Genomic DNA, 12884 nt, shown 5'->3' with positions numbered 1-12884 from the left:
GCCCAAAAGCCCGCGGGGCGCGAAGCCGCACCTCGCGGCGCGAAGGTTCGAGGAGAGTGCGCAGGCGCGAAGTCCCGCTGGCCTGGGGTGGCCTCGGGCGGCCGGGCGCCCCTTGCAAGCGGGCATTACCGTATTCCCTCGAAAGCAGGGGCTTTCGTTTGCACGTGCGTTTTTGTATTTATTTCCTTAGCTTCTATCGGTTTATTTGTGCGTTTACGTTTATTTCGTTAGCTTCCAGTTATATATGTATATGCTTATTATTTATTAATTGTCTATACGTGTTCGGGTGTCTGTGTTTCTATTAATATATATAGTTAGCTTAGGTTGGTTGGTTGGTTAGTTATATATTTATTTACAGCCGCCTTTTTTTTCCCCTGACAGGGACTCGAGGTCGTTTACCGATTGCAACCAAGAACAAAGGAAAAACCATCGTTGTAAAAGCAAACGATTGTTTGTTTAAATTAAATGCATTTTTGAATTACTTAATATTTATTTTTATTTTATTTTTAAAGAAAAAGCGCCCAAGCAGTTTGCAAAAATAAGTTATGAAGGGCCTAAATAATAGAGATAAACAGATACATTTTCCAGGAATAAGTCCCTTTAGATCCCCCAATATATTTGCTGAGGATCCTTGTTTATTGTTTATGGAATACAAGTTCTGTGTGTCTTAATGTCTGCAAGGAGTGTGTTTGCTACAGCATGGAAGAATGTCCTGAAAAAAAATAAATTAGACACCACTAGGAAAACGTGGGAGTAGCTGGATGTGGTTAAACTAACAATGTTGAAGGATAAGAAAGAATCAATGGAATCCGGTGAGTGTGCGTGTGAAAGAAAACAGGGAATATCCAGAAGTGGAGCAGAATATTTGTTACTACAACCGATGACTGAAGATCTATGAATGTAGCACCTTGACAAAATCTTTTTTAGGGTGTAAAGCACATGAGCAAAATACATGACTTTAGATATCAGTTATGTGAAGAAAAACATGTTGAATGTTGTGCGGCTCTGATCACATTTTGACAAATTATTATCATTATTATTTTTTAAATCTGCATACTGCCCTTCAGGGCAGTTCGCAACATAAAATCACGATAAATCACAAAAATACATCACCATCACAAAATACATAAATCACAAAATACATAATAACAATGAAATCAAGGCAGACCCAATCATTTCCACTTCCACAACACATTTAAAGGGGCATTGAATGACAATCAACCAAAAGCCTGGTTAAAGAGGAACATTTTTGCCTGGCGCCTAAAGGTGTATAATGAAGGCATCAGTCGAGCATCCCTGGGGAGGACATTTCACAAACAGGGAGCCACTGCAGAAAAGGCCCTGTTCTCGTGTTGCCACCCTCTGGACCTCTTGTGGAGAAGGCACATGAAGAAGGGCCTCTGATGATGATCACAGGGTCTGGGTCAGTTCCTATGGGGAGAAGTGGTCCTTGAGGAATTGCAGTCCTGGGCCATTTAAGGCTTTATAGGTCAAAACCTGCACTGAATTGGGCACAGAAACTAATTGGCGGCTGGTGCAGTCAGACCAGGATCAGCGTAATATGCTCAAACCGTCTTGTCCCAGTGAGCAACCTGGCCATTGAATTCTGTACCAGCTGAAGTTTCTGAACCGTCTTCAGAGGCAGCCCTACATATAACACATTGCAGTAATCTAACCTAGAGGTTACTAGAGCATAGACAGTAGTTAAGGCTATTCCTGTCCAGATAGGGGCGTAGCTGGGTCACCAGCTGAAGCTGATGGAAGGCACTCCAAGCCACTGAGGCCACCTGAGCCTTAAAGGTAAAGGTACCCCTGCCCGTACGGGCCAGTCGTGACCGACTCTGGGGTTGCGCACCCATCTCACTTAAGAGGCCGGGGGGCAGCGCTGTCCGGAGACACTTCCGGGTCACGTGGCCAGCATGACAAAGCTGCTCTGGTGAGCCAGCACCAGCGCAGCACACGGAAGCGCCATTTACCTTCCCGCTAGAAAGCAGTCCCTATTTATCTACTTGCACTTAAGAGTGCTTTCAAACTGCTAGGTGGGCAGGAGCTGGGACCGAACGATGGGAGCTCACCCCGCCGCGGGGATTCGAACCGCCGACCATACGATCGGCAAGTCCTAGGCACTGAGGTTTTACCCACAGCGCCACACGCGTCCTGAGCCTTAAGCGACAGCAAATGATCCAGGAGGACCCTCAAGCTATGTACCCGATCCTTCAGAGGGAGAGTAACCCCATCAAGAGCAGGCAACCTGCCCGACATCCAGTCTAGGGAACTGCCCACTAACAGTGCCTCCATCTAATCTGGATTGAACTTCAGTTTGTTAGCTCTCATTTGGTCCATTAGTGAGGCATTAGTGAGGAAGTCCAGCACTTCCACTGCCTCACCTGCCGATGTAAAGGAGAAGTGGAGCTGTGTGTCACCAGCATATTGCTGACAACGTACTCCAGAACGCCAGATAATCCCACTCAATGGTTTCATGTAGATTTTAAGCAGCGTAGGGCATGGGTAGGCAAACTAAGGCCTGGGGGCCGGATCCAGCCCAATCGCCTTCTAAATCCGGCCCACGGACGGTCCAGGAATCAGCGTCTTTTTACGTGAGTAGAATGTGTGCTTTTATTTAAAATGCATCTCTGGGTTATTTGTGGGGCATAAGAATTCATTCATATACTTTTTTCAAAATATAGTCCAGCCCCCCACAAGGTGGCCCAGCCCACGGCTGAAAAAGTTTGCTGACCCCTGGCGTAGGGGATAAAAATGAACATGAGGAACTCCACACTGAAGGCTCCATGGAGCTGAAGAGCATTTCCCAAGCATCGCCCTCTGGAAATGACCATCCAACTGAGTCTACCTAGCAATACAACTCTCTGGTCTTTATCCTCTTCGTGTGCTAACTAGCAGCCATGCATAGCTATGTTTGGCTGCCATCTCCTACTCTCAGGTATCTGAAGAAGTGTGCATGCACACGAAAGCTCATACCAAGAACTAACTTAGTTGGTCTTTAAGGTGCTACTGGAAGGAATTTTTTTATTTTATCTCCTACTCTGACATTGTCGTGCTTCAAACATATGGTACAGATGTGGCCACAGCCTTTGGAAGAGCCAGACTCTGCCTCCCATTCCGCAAAGTGCTCAATTGCATGAAAAGAGATCTTTTGTGGCCTCACTCAGCTTCAGCCTGAATATGATGGCTCCGTGCCCTGAAATCCTGAAGGGAGATCAAGGTTCTATTTTTTATATATATATAAATTTTTTATTGGTTTTTCACATTTTTTATACATACAAACAAATAAACACACAAACAAACATGTATAATTTCATATCCCTTGTTCTTAAACCTTACTTCGCCGACTTCCCCATACCTCCCCTTTCTACATCCCAATCTCCAAAATTATTTCAGCAAATCCTAAAACTTAGTTTTATCAAATTTTCCCCTTATCCTTTTCTTTTACTTAATCTTTTTCAGCTGTAAACCCCTTTCCCCCCCCTAAAATCTCGACATTTTAGCACTCATTAATTTTGCAATATTTCTTAAGATAAACTTTGAACTTCTTCCAATCTTCTTCCGCCGTCTCTTTCCCCTGGTCACGGATTCTGCCAGTCATTTCAGCCAATCCCATATAGTCTATCACCTTCATCTGCCATTCTTCCAGAGTGGGTAGATCTTGGGTCTTCCAATGCTTTGCGATGAGTACTCTTGCTGCTGTGGTAGCATACATAAAGAAAGTTCTATCTTTCCTTGACACCAGTTGGCCAACAATGCCCAAGAGAAAGGCCTCTGGTTTCTTAGGGAAAGTACATTTAAGCACCTTTTTCATTTCATTATATATCATTTCCCAGAAAGCCTTGGGAGATCAAGGTTCTAGTCCCTAGCTGGCCACAGGGCTCCTCCCCCCACACCTGGAAAGCCGACTTGGATGGCCAGCTGGCTTCCATACAGTAAAACAAACAGAAGCTGCCAACGATTCCGATTAGGACACTTGCCTCTGGCCAGGGAGCATCGCATATGAGAAGCTTCTTTCCTGGTAAAGATAAGTAATGTGCAAGTGGTGTTACCTGGGTCTTAATCATCTGTGGCTGAAGCATATCCACCACGGTGATGCTCCCTTCCATGTGTGCTTCGTAAATGTAAAGGCATAAAAGTGGTCACAAGTGCAAAACAATGAAACCTCCTCATCTGAGTACCTGTGGGATCAATTGCACTCTGCAAAGCAGCTATTCTTGGAAACATTTTCAAAGAAACTACAAATCGTGTCATTTTAGTGTGTGACGCAATACAGTGTATTTCTATCACTTTTTAAGTAAGAAAAAGAAACCATTTGGATTTAAATGTTGTTGTGTTGTGTTGTGTTTCTGTTTTTGTTTTTGAGCTACTGTCAAACCACCCAGTTAAGTACAACTACTATGCAAGTAATCATTAGAACATTGATTGTAGCTTGTATTCCTGTTGCTCTGCCACCCCACCCAAACTATTTCCTTTAAATGAACAGGGCCTTTACATTGTTTATATATAGATATATATAGATATATATATGAGGCATTTATACCCTTATATATATAAGGCATTAGAGCAGAAGAATGTTCTCAGAGCAACTTACAAAATTCAGGACAAAAACGATCCCTGTCATGACACACAAAGAAAAGAGAATGGGGAGGGTAGAGGAAAAAAGCAAGCTCAAGCACAAGTTCTTAAAGGAACAGTTATTCTATATCGCCCTGTCCATGCTCATTCTGGCTAACTAGAAGAACAGCAGCTCCTCATCAGTGTCTGTAGGGAGGGTGCTAGGATGGCTGGGGTCAACCAGTCATATAGTCCAAAGCATTTGAAGTACACCAGGTTCGGGAAGTCTGCTTTAGAGGGAGTTGTGGGGGAAGCACACACTTGGCCACTCCACTGTCTCTCCTGCAACAGGCTGAGCTCTGCAAGCCAGCTCCGTGGCACACGAGTGTGGACTACATAGGAATCAGAGAACTGTAGAGTTGGAAAGGACAACGAGGGTCATCTAATCCAACCTTCAGCAATGCAGGAATTGTTTGCCCAACATAGGGCTCAAACCCACAATCCTGACAATAAAAGTCTCACGCCCTACCATCTGAGCTATCCTAGCTTTTAGAGCCTCCTGGATCAGGCCAGTGACCGACCCAGTCCAGCACCCTGTTCTCACAGTGGCCAGCTAGATGCCTGTGGGCATTGCTTTTATATATATATATATATATATATATATATATATATATATATATATATATATATTTGCTTTCGTAGATTTTCACGGGTACAGGAATGTAGGTTTTGGTGTCTTCGGGTGTCTTCCCGTGTAAGAGTTGGGGTGTCTAGGCGACGTTTCGACGAGGTCTCACTCGTCATCTTCAGGCTGGTGCTTTCGGCTTCTTGTTACTAGAACAGAGCAGGATCTCAGTGTTTGAGTTCCTATAAATACACACCCCCTCAACAGTATTTATAGGAACTCAAACACTGAGATCCTGCTCTGTTCTAGTAACAAGAAGCCGAAAGCACCAGCCTGAAGATGACGAGTGAGACCTCGTCGAAACGTCGCCTAGACACCCCAACTCTTACACGGGAAGACACCCGAAGACACCAAAACCTACATATATATATATATATATATATATATATATATATATATATATAAATAATTGGTTTTCAAATACAAAACAAAATTATACACTCCATACATCTTAATTACATCTTATTTCTCTTTTTTCGACTTCCCTCAACTAGTCTGCAAATCCTTCATATTTTAACTTTTAACACATTTCTATTTTGTTGTTTATATTATTACTATGAACTTCATCCCATTTTAATACTTATTATAACATTCCCATCACAGCGCTTCATTAAAACTTACAAACGTAATCTGATTATCACTTAATTTTTGCAAATATTCAATAAATTTTTCCCAATCTTCTGTGAATCTTTGATCTTGTCGGTTTCGGATCTTTCCTGTCATTCTGTCCAGTTCTGCATAGTCCATCATTTTTGTTCTCCATTCTTCTAACGTAGGTAGCTCCTCTTGTTTCCATTTCTGGGCCATCAGTATTCTTGCTGCTGTCACTGCATATAGAAATAACTTCTTTTCTTGTGAGCAGTGCTTTTTTCCGGGGGTACGCAGGGGTACGCATACCCCTAAACATTTTGAGTATCTTTGTACTTTTGTCCATTTACTGTATTTATTTCCCCTGATTTGAATTACAAAATGGTGGTTTTCTTGAGTCAAAATGAGAGTACAGTGGATGCTCGCATTGTGAACGTGATCCGTGTAGGATGCATGTTCGCAACCCGCATTTGCGCAAGCGCTGGTTGTGATCCGGCGCTTCTGCGCATGCGCAAAGTGCAATTTAGCGCTTCTGCGCATGCGCGACCGCCAAAACCCAGAAGTAACCCGTTCCAGTACTTCCAGGTTTTGACAGTCCGTAACCTGAAAAAACGCAACCTGAAGCGTCTGTAACCCGAGGTATGACTGTACCCCTAAACATTTTTAAAGAAAAAAAGCAATGCCTGTGGGAAACCAGCAAGTAGGATTCGAACACAAGACCACTCTCTTCCCTCCTGTGGTTTCCAGCAACTGGTTTCCTCCAACTGTGGAGGCATAATAAAGCCATTATCCACTGATAGTATTACCCTTTTTGAATTTGTCCAGTCCTCTTTTGAAGCCATCTAGGGTGGTGGTCATTACTGCCTCCTGTGGCAATGAGTTCCATAGTTCATCCATCTGCTGCGTGAAGAAGGACATTCTTTTATCTGTCCTGAGCCTTCCAATGGTCAGCTTCATGGGATATCCACCGCTTCTAGCATTATGAGAGAAGGAGAAAAACTTTGCCTGCTTCCTTCATGGCTAGCACAAATTTATAAGCTTCTCATGTCACCAGTTACTCAGCTTTTCTCATAGGGGGAATCACCCCCATTCCCCTCAACCATTTTGGTTCTTGATCATACTTCAGGGGGTGACTCCCCCCCAAGACTGGTAATGGGGTATCTCCGTCGGTAGAGCATGAGATTCTTAATCTCAGGGTTGTGGGTTCAAATCCCACACTGGGCAAAAGATTCCTGGATTGCAGGGGGTTGGACTAGATGACTTTGTGGTTCCTCCGAACTCTACAATTCTATTGTTCCATGTTGCCAGACTCCAACTCCCAGCGGCCAGCATGGTCACTGGTCAGGGGTGTCAGGAACTAGAGTCCAGTACAGTGGTACCTCGGATTATGAACTTAATTCGTTCTGGAGGTCCGTTCTTAACCTGAAACTGTTCTTAACCTGAGGTGCCACTTTAGCTAATGGGGCCTTCTGCTGCCGCCGCGCGATTTCTGTTCTCATCCTGAAGCAAAGTTCTTAACCTGAGGTATTATTTCTGGGTTAGCGGAGTCTGTCACCTGAAGCGTATGTAACCGGAAGCGTATGTAACCCGAGGTACCACTGCTAGTAAACCACAGGTTCACCCAGCCTATGACCTGCCCTCTGCGCAGAAGTGCTGCTGGCGGCGGGGTTTTTTAATGCTTGGTGGGCTCTCCTACGTGAGACACACCACCATTGCTTCTGACTCACAGCTGCGAGGGGTGACCCCCAGGCCACACCGCGTGCTTTCCTGGAGGCGAGAACCGCCACCCCTACTTATCAGTATTAGTTCATGCGCTAGCTTTCTCGGAAAAGCACAACCATTCTTCTCCCTCCCATTGTTGTGCTGTCTGGCTGCAAAAAGGGAGGTCTGTGGCACACGGCACGTCCGAGGCCCAGGCTCCTGAGAGGTGGGGGGGCCCTGTCCCACCACACCGTCCCCTCGAAGGATGGGAAGCCCGGCAGCTCTGCTTCCCAGGCATGTCTGAAGCTCCGAGGACCCTCACTGATCTGGAGCGAAATTCTCACACAGTAGCTGCATCCAGAGCTGATAAATCTCTTTCTGTCTCGGCTCCTGCACCTTGTGAGTCAAGGACCTGCCACTCGCATAGGATTATAATAAGACACAGTAAAGGTAAAGGGACCCCTGACCATTAGGTCCAGTCGTGGCCGACTCTGGGGTTGCGGCACTCATCTCGCTTTATTGGCTGAGGAGCCGGCGTACAGCTTCCGGGTCATGTGGCCAGCATGACTAAGCCGCTTCTGGCGAACCAGAGCAGTGCACGGAAACACTGTTTACCTTCCCGCTGAAGTGGTACCTATTTATCTACTTGCACTTTGACGTGCTTTCGAACTGCTAGGTTGGTAGGAGCAGGGACCAAGCAACGGGAGCTCACCCCATTGCGGGGATTCGAACTGACGACCTTCTGATCGGCAAGTCCTAAGCTCTGTGGTTTATAAAATTAGGCATGGCTTGGGTAAAGTGTATGGAGAAAAGTTTCCCTCCCTGTTATGTACTGAGTGGAATAGGATCCAGAATGCAGCAGTCTGATTGGTCCGCAGGAACCACCCAATCCAGCTTTAGAATCATAGAATCATAGAGTTGGAAGAGACCACAAGGGCCATCGAGTCCAACCCCCTGCCCAGCAGGAAACAGCTCTAGGTGGAAGTGAATCCGCAACCTGATTGGCCTACAGGAGAATCCTGGAATTAGCCAATCACGTGGTGCCCATTGTGTAAATAATGTATATAAAGCAGACAGTTTGGGGGAACAGCGATTCCTCGCTATTATGAGCTGAATAAAGAGCATGAAATCCACACTTGACTCTGAGTATATTTCACTCCATGTCTCCTAACTCTAGAACTTGTGGACATCCAGTTAAACCAAATAATAATAATAATAATAATAATAATAATAATAATAATAATAATAATAATAATAATAATAATAATAATAATAATAATTTATTATTTATACCCCGCCCATCTGGCTGGGCCTCCCCAGCCACCCTGGGCGGCTTCCAAAAGAATATTAAAATACTATAATACATCAAACATTAAAAGCTTCCCGAAACAGGGCTGCCTTCAGATGTCTTCTAAAAGCCTGGTAGTTGTTGTTTTAGGACAGATAGAATCTGGAAGGGGAAGACAGGAGTGCCTGGCGTGCTCTGGTCCATGGGGTCACGAAGAGTCGGACACAACTAAACAACAACAACAGAATTTGAAAGTTGTTCTTCGAGCAGTGCCTAGTTAACTATGGAACTCATTGCCACGGGGGCCAGTGACGGCCATCAACCAAATGGACCCTGTCCTCTGTCTTCACAAAATGCCCTATGAAGGGGTGAGAGAAGTAAAATCCCCTCTTTCAGCTGACTCTTAAAGGTACAGAACACACAGACACTTTGTTCCAGCCGCTCTGTCATCATTTGCACTGATTAAGATTTCCCAGTCTTCCTGGGCTTCTGGCCATCTTGTAGCTACTAAGGTCTGCTGAGTGCATCCCTGCATCACTATTCTGTGTGACAGTGGCACAGAGGAATCTGGGCTGCGCAGGATGATGCAAGTGGTTTGAGGCGAATGAATGGAGGATGCTGGGCCCCAGGCAAGAGTTAGACTTGCTCAACCCATTCATCCTCTGAAGGATCGGTAAAGCTAAAGGGACCCCTGACCATTAGGTCCAGTCACAGATGACTCTGGGGTTGCGGCGCTCATCTCGCTTTATTGGCCGAGGGAGCCGGCGTACAGCTTCCGGGTCATGACTAAGTCACTTCTGGCAAACCAGAGCAGCGCACAGAAACGCCGTTTACCTTCCTGCCGGAGCGGTACCTATTTATCTATTTGCACTTTCAAACTGCTTTCAAACTGCTAGGTTGGCAGGAGCAGGGACTGAGCAACGGAACTCACCCCGTCACGGGGATTCGAACCGCCGACCTTCTGATCGGCAAGCCCTAGGCTCTGTGGTTTAACCCACAGCGCCACCCGGGTCCCTCTCCTCTGAAGGTTAATGGCATATAAATCCTATTAACCCTCCATCTTATGCTTATATTATGGGTAGATAAAAGCATATATCCTAAAGACACCGCAGTCTCTATTGACCTTCATCCCAAGGATGACATTCCTGGGAAAGTTCAGGAACCCCTGGAGTCTCCCACTGCTCAAATGTTGGGGTGGCGTGCAACAACAGACCCTCCAAATGTCCCTATTTCCCAGAGACAGTCCTGGATTTACAGAAGCCGTCCCAGTTTCTGATTTGATCCTGGAATGTCCCGCTTTTCCTTAGGACGTCCCTGATTTCATTTGAGAAATGTTGGAGGGTATGGAGTTATGGGACCCCACTGAGCCAAGGAGATAAATAACTATGCAACCTTTAGAAGACATCTGAAGGCAGCCCTGTATGGGGAAGTTTTTTAATGTTTAATGTTTTATTATGTTTTTATATACGTTGGAAGCCTCTCAGAGTGGCTGGGGCAACTCAGTCAGATAGGTGGGATATTGTTGTTGTTGTTGTTATGGAATAGGACATCCCTATTTTCATCGGAGAAATGTTGAAGGGTATGCAACATTACCGAGCCAGGTGGACCAGTGCTCTGACCTGGTTATAAACCAGCTTTCTCTGTTTCTGCATTTGCGTCTTGGGCAACTTGCTTGCCTCTCTTCCTTTTGTGAAATGGATTGTCACAGGGAATTCCCAGCAGCCAGGTTGACCATAGGGTAACTGGAGATGACGAAAGAGTCCATGGCCTGTATGCATCCCTTCTTATCTACTCAGACGGATCTGGGATGGGCACCCAGAAAAACCAATGGCCTCAGGCACGTGCTTGAGGCTGGTTGGTTGACAGAAGGAGACCATGAGAACATAAAAACATAAGAGCCCTGCTGGCCCATCTTGACGGGCATCGTGTCTTCGTGGTGGGAGATGCCTGTGGGAAGCCTTTAGGCTGAGCAAAAAAAGCAGCCTCGCCTCCTGCGGCTTCCGGCAATTGGCGTTCAGAAGCAATGCTGCTGTGCTGGGCCCAGGGGTAACCTGTGAAACACGGTCCAAGACCAGTCCAGAATCCAAAGGTTCCACTAGGAGTCAGTCCAACAGGGCACAACGCGAGGCAGGAAACCAGGCAAGGACAGGTACAGGATCTCAGGCAGGATCTGGCATACAGCAATGTTGCTCCCGCAACCTGGGGCGGGGTCTGGCAGCCTTTCATCTTTGTTGGGTAACGGCCGGTCCTAATCCCCTGGTGACTCACCTCCCTGTCTCGCCTGAAGGTGAGCACTCCTCCTGCAGGTACTCAGGTCTCTCCATCTCTCAGACCTTCGTCTCTGCAGCTCGGGAGACGTCGGTGGGTGACTAGACCCAGGGGCCGCCTCAGCCTCCCCTGACCCAACCGGTAGTGGAGCAGCTGTAAGTGATGGCCCAGCTGGAGGCAACGAGGTCATCCCTGTATCTGGAGCCAGGGCAGGCTCAGGCCCCTGACTCGGCCCAGCTGGGGTTTGTTGCAGGGGAACCTGTGCAGATTGGGACTCTTCAGAATCAGGCCCCAGACTTGGTTCAGGTGATGCCTGAGGCAAAGGATCCAGTGCAGACTGAGTCTCCTCTGGTTCCGAGTCTGAGCCCGAGTCCCAGGCCATCACAGCTGCCTCTCAGAGTCAGAGTCAGAACATAGCTCAGCTGGTCTGCTCTCTCTTAGAGGATGCTGCTGGGTTGATTGATTGACTGGCTGCATCTATATCTCACATTTTTCTCCAAAAGGTGGAGAACGTGATTGTGCACCTCTTCGCTTCATCCCCACAACAACCCTGTGAGGTGGGTTAGGTGCTGAGCACCCAAAGTCGCCCAAGGAGCTTCATGGCCGAGTGGGGGTTTGAGCCTGGCTCTCTTCCAAGTCCTAGTCTGACACTCAAACCAGTGCACCACACTTGCTCTTTAATTTAATTGGCAGCAGGACGCTCGTCACCAGCCACACACGCTGGCACGTCCCACAAGGACTTTCACCTCAAAGTTGCACAGGAAGAGATCTCTCGGGACACACCTCTTTATGGGGGACGACCGCTCAGTGCCTGCCGTCCACAAGACCTGCTGGAGCACTCTTCCAGTCAGAGATTGCCAACAAGACACTGTTGCTTTATGATTACCCCACTCCCCCCCCCCCAAATGGAGATGCCCAAAATGGCTAAGAGTACTCAGCCATCTCCCTATTCTTTTTTTTAATAATATTTTTTATTAATTTAAACATATAAATTATAATACATACCACAAAACTTCACCACTTATACATTCTTCTTCTTTTTTTGGACTTCCATCAGCACCTCTGATGATCCACCGTTTTAACCACTTCTTATGCATTTCTTAAATTCATATTGCCTTTAATTATCTTAACTAACCATCCTCCCCTTTATCCATTTTTGCAATAGTTCCAATAATTCACCTCACAAAACTTCTTGCAAACCTACAAACATAGTCTGATCATCACAATTACTTTTCAAATAGTCAGCCATCTCCCTATTCTTGGGGAACCTGGCAGTTCGAAAGCACATCGAAGTGCAAGTAACTAAATAGGTACCGCTCCGGCGGGAAGGTAAACGGCGTTTCCGTGCGCTGCTCTGGTTCGCCAGAAGCGGCTTAGTCATGCTGGCCACATGACCCGGAAGCTGTCTGCGGACAAACGCCGGCTCCATCGGCCAGTAGGCGAGATGAGCACCGCAACCCCAGAGTCGTTCACGACTGGACTTAACTGTCAGGGGTCCTTTACCTTTTTTTACTCAGCCACCTCCCTATTCTTGGGGGCCTCAGAGACACACACCCCGCCACGGACACTTGCCCCTTCCAAAAAAAAATTATTTTTATTTTAAAAAGAAGTTGTTTTCTTTGGTTGTTTGGTCTGGGGAGGGCTTCCTGTTGTTTGATCGGTCATATCTGTGCTTTATTTGTTGTGGAGAGGGGAAAGTGCTTCTCCTGGATTTTTTTGCCTGAATTTTTCCTTCCATGACGTGGGTATTTTGTGAGGGCCATGGTGGTTTCTTAGATCTTCAAATGTGCCCTC

The sequence above is a fragment of the Podarcis bocagei genome (genome assembly GCF_964188305.1).
Source record: "Podarcis bocagei genome assembly, chromosome: 4".
NCBI classification, from domain to species: Eukaryota; Metazoa; Chordata; class Lepidosauria; order Squamata; family Lacertidae; genus Podarcis; species Podarcis bocagei.
Note: the sequence above shows the minus strand (reverse complement) of the source record.